This window comes from Centruroides sculpturatus, unplaced genomic scaffold (genome assembly GCF_000671375.1).
Source record: "Centruroides sculpturatus isolate CEXI.00-Female unplaced genomic scaffold, Cexi_2.0 scaffold1717, whole genome shotgun sequence".
Lineage (NCBI taxonomy): Eukaryota > Metazoa > Arthropoda > Arachnida > Scorpiones > Buthidae > Centruroides > Centruroides sculpturatus.
Genome location: NW_019386065.1, coordinates 4,335 through 13,594, shown reverse-complemented (window position 1 = coordinate 13,594; position 9,260 = coordinate 4,335).

Here is a 9,260-nt window from a genome sequence, read left to right as displayed (position 1 = left end):
TTAACAACTGTTGTGTCACTTTATTAATAAATTCACTCCCCTTATCTGTTTGTAGCTTTTGTGGCGATCTTTCCTTAAATATTTTAGCAAATGCTTTAGATATTTCTTCACCCGTTTTCTTTTTAATTGGAATAGCCCAAGCGTATTTACTAAATATATCAATAACAGTTAATATATAATTAGTATTGTCATTATATTTTTTAAATTTCTGCATATCCACTAAATCTGCTTGCCATTGATCATCAATGTGAGAAACGTAAGTTCTTCTTCTACTAAATTTTCTAATAATTGGTTTATGTTTAGTATATTCATCCTGTTGATGTAAAAATTCTTTAATAACTTTACTTGGTAAACCAGCCTTTCTTTGTAATTCATTGATACCACAGTAACTAGTTTCTGGATTATAATAAACGTCCTTGATTAAACTCATAAAAAAACAGCTTTTTTAGTACCACAAACGGCACACGTTCCTTTTGCTATAGGTTTATTATTTTTTGTTCTTGTTTCTATAATATTATTTGTTTTTCTTTTCCTTTTACACTTTAAACAATAGATACTATTTATATTGGGAGAAATTCCAAAATCGAATCTCTTCTTTGCACTAATGATTGATTTTATAACAGCTCTTGCTTGTTTTTCTCCGAGTGGATAAAAGGCACTCGATGGGTTATCAATAAGATCTAATTCATTTAACATTTCTTGATCTGCTATATGTCTATCAGCTGCATTTTTTGATTTACTATAAGCAATATCATGTTTTTTACAAACTTTATCTACTCTATTTATTATAGGATCATCTCTTTCTAATCTTTTTTGTAATTTTGTAAAGGGACCACAATATTGGTATCCAGGTATATGCATTTCAGGTGGATTCACTTTATCTTGTAACCACCCTACAATATCACCACCTCTATTATTCATTTATTTATTCAAAAATTTATATCCATTCAATTGTGCTTTCTTTATATATTTCTCTAACGGAAAATATTTCATATTTTTAATTAATAAACTGTTCTTCTCTCAAATACACGTCAGATTCTAATATGCTCCCAGCTTTGAATAGATTAAATAGCTGTTTATAAAATTTAAATGCTTGCTTGTATTCCTCCTTTCTTTTTCTCACAGTTTTAATGATTTATCTATAACTTCGATTATTCCGGTTCCTAAGCTTAATACTGCTAACGGAACTATAACAAACGCAGATAGACCTGAAGCACTAAATATAAATTTTCCAACTGTTAATGATACACTAATTATATTATAATCATTATAACTCTTTCTGTAAACATATATTTTCTTTTCTAAGTATTCTTCCATTTATAAGGGAGTAAAATTGCGTCGATACTTTATCTTTGGGTTTTTGAGATCTAGCATAAAGAAATCGAATGGTTTTTGTGTAGCTTTACTATATGAATTTTTACAATATGATCCATCCATTTCTCTAATTATCTGAGTAATTTTTCTATCTTGAATCTTGAGGAAAAGAATATAATTACAGTTTCTTCTTATGTTAATTGGTGTTAAATAATAGGATAGAGATACGTAAATAATTGAAGCATTTTTCTTCCTTCCTCTAATAAAGAAATCTACAATTTTAGATTGATCTTTTTCAGTAATACAATCATCAAAAATAATCAGATTTTTTATTGATGGATCTAAACTATCAATGTCAATCATATCCTCTATGCTTGAACAAAATAACGATTCCTTTTTAAATTTTTTAAATAACTGTAATAACTTTTTATTTTTTACACTCAATATATCTTCTTCTTCCAACACATCGAATTGAGTATAGTTTTCTTGAAGCTTTTCATATTTTGGTTCATTAATATCTTTTGCACATACATATAAAGCATCAAAATTCAGTTGGTCACAAATTAGATTTAATAAGAGATTTGTTTTTCCACATCCTGATGGACCAACAATTAAGAGTCTGAATGGATGTTTTGGTAATAATGGATTTTGATTAGGATCTTCGTATTCATCTGGTTCTGTATAATCTTTTATCTTGATCATTTATTTGTTTAAAAATTTCAGCTTGTGCAAAATATTTTTGTAATCCCACAATATCAAGAAAAGGAAAACGATCAGAATCAAAATAATATGATATTCGATAACTTAGATATGATGAGATGTTGGTTAAGAATTACTAATGATAAATATCCAACAGAAGATTATAATGTTAGTTTTAAACCTGGAGAATTGGATTATTCGAGATATTATTCTGATTTCTTAGCGGCGGGATTAAATACCAATAACACAGAGTCTGGTTGTTTAGTAAGTTATACAAACTATGGAAGACTGTATACAATAATTCATTTCGATGTTTCTAATCATCCCTCTTATAATAATGTTGATAATTTGAAAGTTGAATTCTTTTGGCAGTTGAGAGAAACACCTGCTAAACCATATAGCTTTTATTTCCTTTTAGTCGAAAAAAGTAAAGGATTTATGAATATGTATAACAGGACTTTTGAAACCATTAAAACTTTAAAGTAATTAAATGGCTTGGTTTCCTTTTGGTCATTATTATGATGAAGTAAAAGAAGGTCCTCTTGGTCCTCCTGGTAATGGTTTCAAATTAACGTATGATGGAAATAAAGATATGCAAAATAAGATCTTAAAATATTGTGAATATTCAATAGATAAAAACGATGCTGCAACTAAGGAATATATTGATAATAAATTGAAAATAATCAATGAATTAAATAATGATTTTCAAACTTTTGCTAAAGAAAATGCTAATAAATTAAAAATATTAGAAGATCACATAACAGATAAAACTAATCCAGAAAAAAATATTGATGAATTAAATTTAAACGTTAATAATTTCATAACAGAAACGAGTAAAAACTTCAGATATTAGATAGTAGATGTCTAAAAAAATATAATGGTGCTTTCTATGCGAGAAACAAAAGAATTGGTAATGTTGATGATCCAACGGAAGACAAAAATGTTGTAAATAAAAGATATTTAAAAAATAATGCTTTAACCATAAATGATAAGGATGTGTTTGATGCCAAAAATAAAAAAAATAACTAATTTAAAAAATCCAATTAATGACACGGATGCAGTTACAAAATCATATCTCGAAATTATTTCGAAATTGATGAAAATCCGAACAATATAATTAAAAAAACAGAAAATGGATTATTTGCTTCAAGTAATCATTCTTTCATCCTAAGGGGTTTTATATATTATGATAAAGATACGTGGTCTTTTAAACTTTATGATTTTTATTTTTCCCCAAATGATTTTCTTAAAGATAATAAAAAATTCATGTTAGAATCTGATGGATTCATTAGTAAGATTTGTTTAGCAAGCAATAACCAATCATTAGATATATCTACAGATATATTTATCAATGATAAATTAATATTCTCTTTTAAATTAGAGATAGGAGAAATCCATAAAGTTATAAATAAAACTATTCCATTCAATGTAAGAGATATAATTACAGTTAAAACTATAGATAATAAAGAAAAACTGAAGGAATATAACGTTAATCATTCGATTAGATATAGTATTTCAATATTTATAAATTATAATGAATTTTTGGATGAAAAAAATATACCAATCAGGGATCAAGAATTATCCGTCTTATTGGGAAACAAATAAATTTTTTCCTTTATAAATGGAGACATTGAAAAACTAAACAATATTAGTAAACTTCAAAATACTCCAACAAAAAACTAAACGAGTTGGAAATTGATTAAGAATATCCAATTGTTTATTTAAAAACAGTATCCACTCGCTTTGGTGATAAAATATTACAGTCGACCCCCCTATAAGATAGAGATACGTTCCATTCTCTAGGAATCCGCTTTCTTACGAATCCTTCCAATCACAACCCGACACGTGTCAAGTTTACGGACTACGGCTGTTTGAAAGATTTTCTTCCATAAAATTAATCGATTCTAGACTAATCCGACTCAACATTTCCAAAATACGTATATATTTTTTGGGAATAATCCGTATAAACTACGCTATAAACAAAAAATTGTAGGATTACTTACCGAGTGTCACCATTCGACATTGCCATTGCTCAACATTGTTTTCGTCGCGGAACAGCTCAGCAAAGAGCGGCCGATTTCTAACAACTTATTTTTCTGTGAAAACTTCGTAGAACTTCGGAGACATCATTAATATAAATAATTTTAATCGCCGTTGAATAAGAAATGTTTCTTTCACAAGAAATGTATAAAATTACAGTACTGTATTAGACTTACGGTACCTAATTTACATACTGACAGACGATAGTTAGCGTAAAAATCTCCGTAGCGTGGCGCCACGCTAGACGGCGGAAATTATATATTTAATTATAACAAAGTTACAATAAGTTAATATATAATTATATATACAGTACCTAATTTATATATAATTAATATATAATTATATGTACAGTACCTAATTTATATATAATTTATATAATACTGTCCAGACGATAGAAATCTCTCCGTAGCGTGGCGCTACGGACGGCGGGAAAGTAGTTCGGCTTCCCGATGACGTTTGAGGTGTTTATAGGGAACTTTTACTATTTTTTACGGATACCGGTAGCAATTTTTTCGTAGTTTTATAGGAATCGTAACTATAGGGACCGTAATTATAGGGGGGTCGACTGTAGTAGTTCTTAAGGACAGTGAATGGGGTGAATTTCAAGTTTTCCTCCCAGAACGATTTAATAAAAAATTAGAGAATGAAGATTTAGATGATACGAGTAATTTTAAATTTGTATACAGGGGTATGAAAGATTGTGGGAATATGTATAAAGCTCGTATTATTGAGTTTGTTTGACTTTTTTTATATTTACTTTTCTTGTAATAAATCACTGAATTTGATTAAATTTCACAACTTAAAATAAATAAAAGTAGGAATCAACGAGATTTCATCAGTTTTTAATTTTTTGTTTAAATTCAGTGAATTTTACTATTGATTTTGATTAAATTCATTTAATATTATAGACCTTAAATTTTTGGAAGCAGAACCGACATTATTATACTACGATTATGAGCTCTTCAATGTTCTTTATTTCTCAGTTGTGATTTTTGTTATTCATTTAGCTGCTTGAGTCTTCTTGATTATACTGTATCTTTCTTAGATAAGATTGAACTGCGCCGTACTGTAAACCTGTTCGAGCCATACTGCCCAGCAACATCAGACATCTTCTGTCCNTCACTACACTTTTTAATTTTATTTAATCGCCTTCTATGAATATCATTTTTCATATGCTTCTCTAAGCATGATTTAGAAATTTTTTTTACCACATTCACATTATATTAATTCTTGTTTTATGTCTTTGGTTTTAGTATAATAATTTTTATAGTACAGTGGAACCTCGGTATACGTCTGCTTTAGAATACGTCCAATTCAGAATACGTCCTGTTTGGACGAAACAAATTTTGCTCGATATACGACTTTTGTTCGGTATACGACTTAATTCAATTATACGCGCCATCTATCAACAAGTAGCACTATCGGTGTACTACACTAGACTAGACGTTCGCGGNCCACTCTCTACTTTTGCTATTATACTCTTACCTTTTGAAATAAAAACCCACGCAAAACTTAAGGAGTGCATGCCCGACAGTCTCGCGAATACTATAAAAGAATTGTTTCTGTTAGAAAAATAATGGGCTAGAATTAGAAGGGAGAGTTTCAAAGTTCGGAGGAATACTATCCTATTAGTATATGCCGAATTGAGCGTCAATGTTGACGTCTCCCGCGCACCGAAAAGTTTCGAATTGTTGCCCGAAGATAAGGGTAGACCCAGTGCCGGCTCGAGATAAGTTTTAGGATGGAACAAGATCCTATTATGGCGCTTCCCTTGGTTTCCCTTAATTTATATCCTTTAATTTTCTTTACCACTGAGGCGCTCCCTAGGTCTTAGAACCTGGAGTGGCTGCTCCGTTAGGGCCGGCTCTGGGAAGACCAATCGGTATTCATTATTTTACCTCACTTCTTCTTGTGTTGGTTCTGTGTGGTGTTCGTAATCCGAACATAAAAATTTTTTTCGAAAGTGTTCGTTATCCGATTTGTTCGTTAATTAATTAATTAAGTTAATTCGGGCTGCGCGTGCAACTGCCAGTCCATATCCTGAGATATCTCGGGCATTGACTTTAAGGTTTCATTAAAAAGCCTTGACATAACTTTTATGAAAATGTATGGATCAGCACATATATATCGTTATCTATGATCTGTGCAAATTTCATGAATTATTTTTGCCGCAAAAATATTTTAGACGATTTATTAATTAGGTAATTAATCGCGCTATTGTTTTTTATGGGAGTTTTTTTTAATAAAATGAATTAAATTGTTCTAAACTTCTATTTAACCGATTTGACTTCGGTAAAATTTTTTAAAACGCTATTGGATGTTTTATATGACATCAGAAGATTTTTTTTTGTTTTTTGTTCAGTAGAATTTTTCCCCATACCTTTTTTACGGTCCACTCGTAACTTAATAGCATTAAAATCGAAAAATATTGTGTTATATTTGAACAGATGCGGTAAGTTAGCTCCCGTTCTGCTTTGAACCAATATTCCCCTGAAGTGTATTGTACATGAGAACTAACCAGATAGCAGACTGCAGCTGTTCTCAAAGTCAACAAGTTTATAAAGAATGTAGACTGCACGTGTGAAATTTCACGTCTTCTTAGACGAAAGAATAACTAATCTTACAGCTATATTTCTCAAATAAAAGCATTTATTTTAAATTATTTTTATTTTTTATATACTTTTTTTGTAAAAACACTTTTTGGAGGGGGNAATATATATTATCATCATATCTTTTAAATTTCTGCATATTCACTAAATCTGCTTGCCATTGATTATCGATGTGAGAAATGTAAGGTCTTCTTCTACTAAATTTTTTAATAATTGGTTTATGTTTAGTATATTCATCCTATTGATGTAAAAATTCTTTAATAACTTTTCTAGGTAAACCAGTCTTTCTTTGTAATTCATTTATACCACAGTAACCAGTTTCAGGATTATAATAAACTTCCGTGATCGAACTCATAAAAAAACAGCGTTTTTAGTACCACAAACGACACACGTTCCTTTTGCTGTAGGTTTATTATTTTTTGTTCTTGTTTCTATAATGTTATTTGTTTTTGGTTTCTTTTTACATTTAAACAATAGATATTATTTATATTTCTCTTAGTGCTCTTTGAGCGGGAAGAGAGTGTCTCATTAATTGCCAACTTTTACAAAAAAAAAACTATTTATATTGGGAGAAATTCCAAGGCCGAATCTCTTCTTTGAACTAATGATTGGTTTAACAATTCCTCTATCTATTCTTTCTCTAAGTTTGAAGGGTTTTCTATAGCATCTGATTCGTTTAACATATTTTTATCACAGATTTCATTTCTTGTTTTTGTATCTTTATTTTTTAAATAACAAATATCATATCTATATGCAGTTTCATCTACATGGTTTATTGGTTTACTCCATGACTTGTAAGATAAATCAGAATTTAATCTAGTTTTTCATATAATAGTTGTGATCCTGGACCCGTACATGAATGGCCAGGTAAATGCATTTCAAATGCATTCAAAAAATGCCGTTTGAAATGCATTTACCAGGCCATCATATCATATTGGTTTATCATATCATTAACAGCACCTTTTCCTCTTTTCATTTATTTATTCAAAAATTTATATCCATTCAGTTGTGCTTTCTTTGTATATTTCTCTAATGGAAAATATTTCATATTTTTAATAAACTGTTTTTCTCTCAAATACACGTCAGATTCTTATATGCTCCCAGCTTTGAATAGATTAAATAGCTGTTTATAAAATTTAAATGCTTGCTTGTATTCCTCCTCTCTTTTTCTCACAGTTTTAATGATTTATCTATAACTTCGATTATTCCGGCTCCCAAGCTTAATACTGCTAACGGAACTATAACAAACGCAGATAGACCTGAAACACTAAATATAAATTTTCCAACTGTTAATGATAATCAACTAATTATATGATAATCATTATAACTCTCTCTGTAAACATATATTTTCTTTTCTAAGTATTCTTCCATTTATAAAGGAGTAAAATTGCGTCAATACTTTATCTTTGGGTTTTTGAGATCTAGCATAAAGAAATCGAATGGTTTTTGTGTAGCTTTACTATATAAATTTTTACAAAATGATCCACCTATTTCTCTAATTATCTGTGTAATTTTTCTATCTTGAATCTTGAGGAAAATAATATAGGCCTAATTACAGTTTCTTCTTACGTTAATTAGTGTTCAATAATAGGATTGAGATATGTAAATAATTGAAGCATTTTTCTTCCTTCCTCTAATAAAGAAATCTACAATTTTAGATTGATCTTTTTCAGTAATACAATCATAAAAAATAATCAGATTTTTTATTGATGGATCTAAACTATCGATGTCAATCATATCCTCTATGCTTGAAAAAAATAACGATTCCTTTTTAATTTTTTTAAATAACTGTAATAACTTTTTATTTTTTACACTCAATATATCTTCTTCTTCCAACTAATCAAATTGAGTATAGTTTTCTTGAAGTTTTTCATATTTTTATTCATTAATATCTTTTGCACATACATATAAAGCATCAAAATTCAGTTGATCACAAATTAGATTTAATAAGAGATTTGTTTTTTCACATCCTGATGGACCAACAATTAAAAGTCTGAATGGATGTTTTGGCAATAATGGATTTTGATTAGGATCTTCGTATTCATCTGGTTCTGTATAATCTTTTATCTTAATCATTTATTTGTTTAAAAATTTCAGCTTGTGCAAAATGATATTTCTGCTTGAGTTAATTTTTTTAGCTTAGTAAATGGATGAGAAGACAAAAAAAGCGTTACTTACTTTAGCTAAGGAGAACAGAGCACCAAGAAAGAGGAATGAAGAACAAATATTTGGTAAAGCAAAATATGAAAAAAATCTTTCAGAGTTTCATAAACCAGTTACAGAGAAATTAGAAATTCCTATAGAAGATGTTAGACATGATTTAAAAGCTATCGAAGATGCTATTCATAATATAACAATTCCTTCTACCATTGATTCATCATTTCCTCAACTTCCTGACGCAGAATCAACTTTAGTCGAATCAACACCAAAAAAAAAAAGAAGTATAGATATACTGTAGAAAACTTAGATGAAGGATTAGATGTTTCATATTTAGAGCAAAATAGTTTTATTTTACCATCAGAATTAGTTAATAAACCTAATGAAATAGAAGAAATGCTCGAAAAACCTGAAAGAAGAACGAAATCATTACGTTCGTTA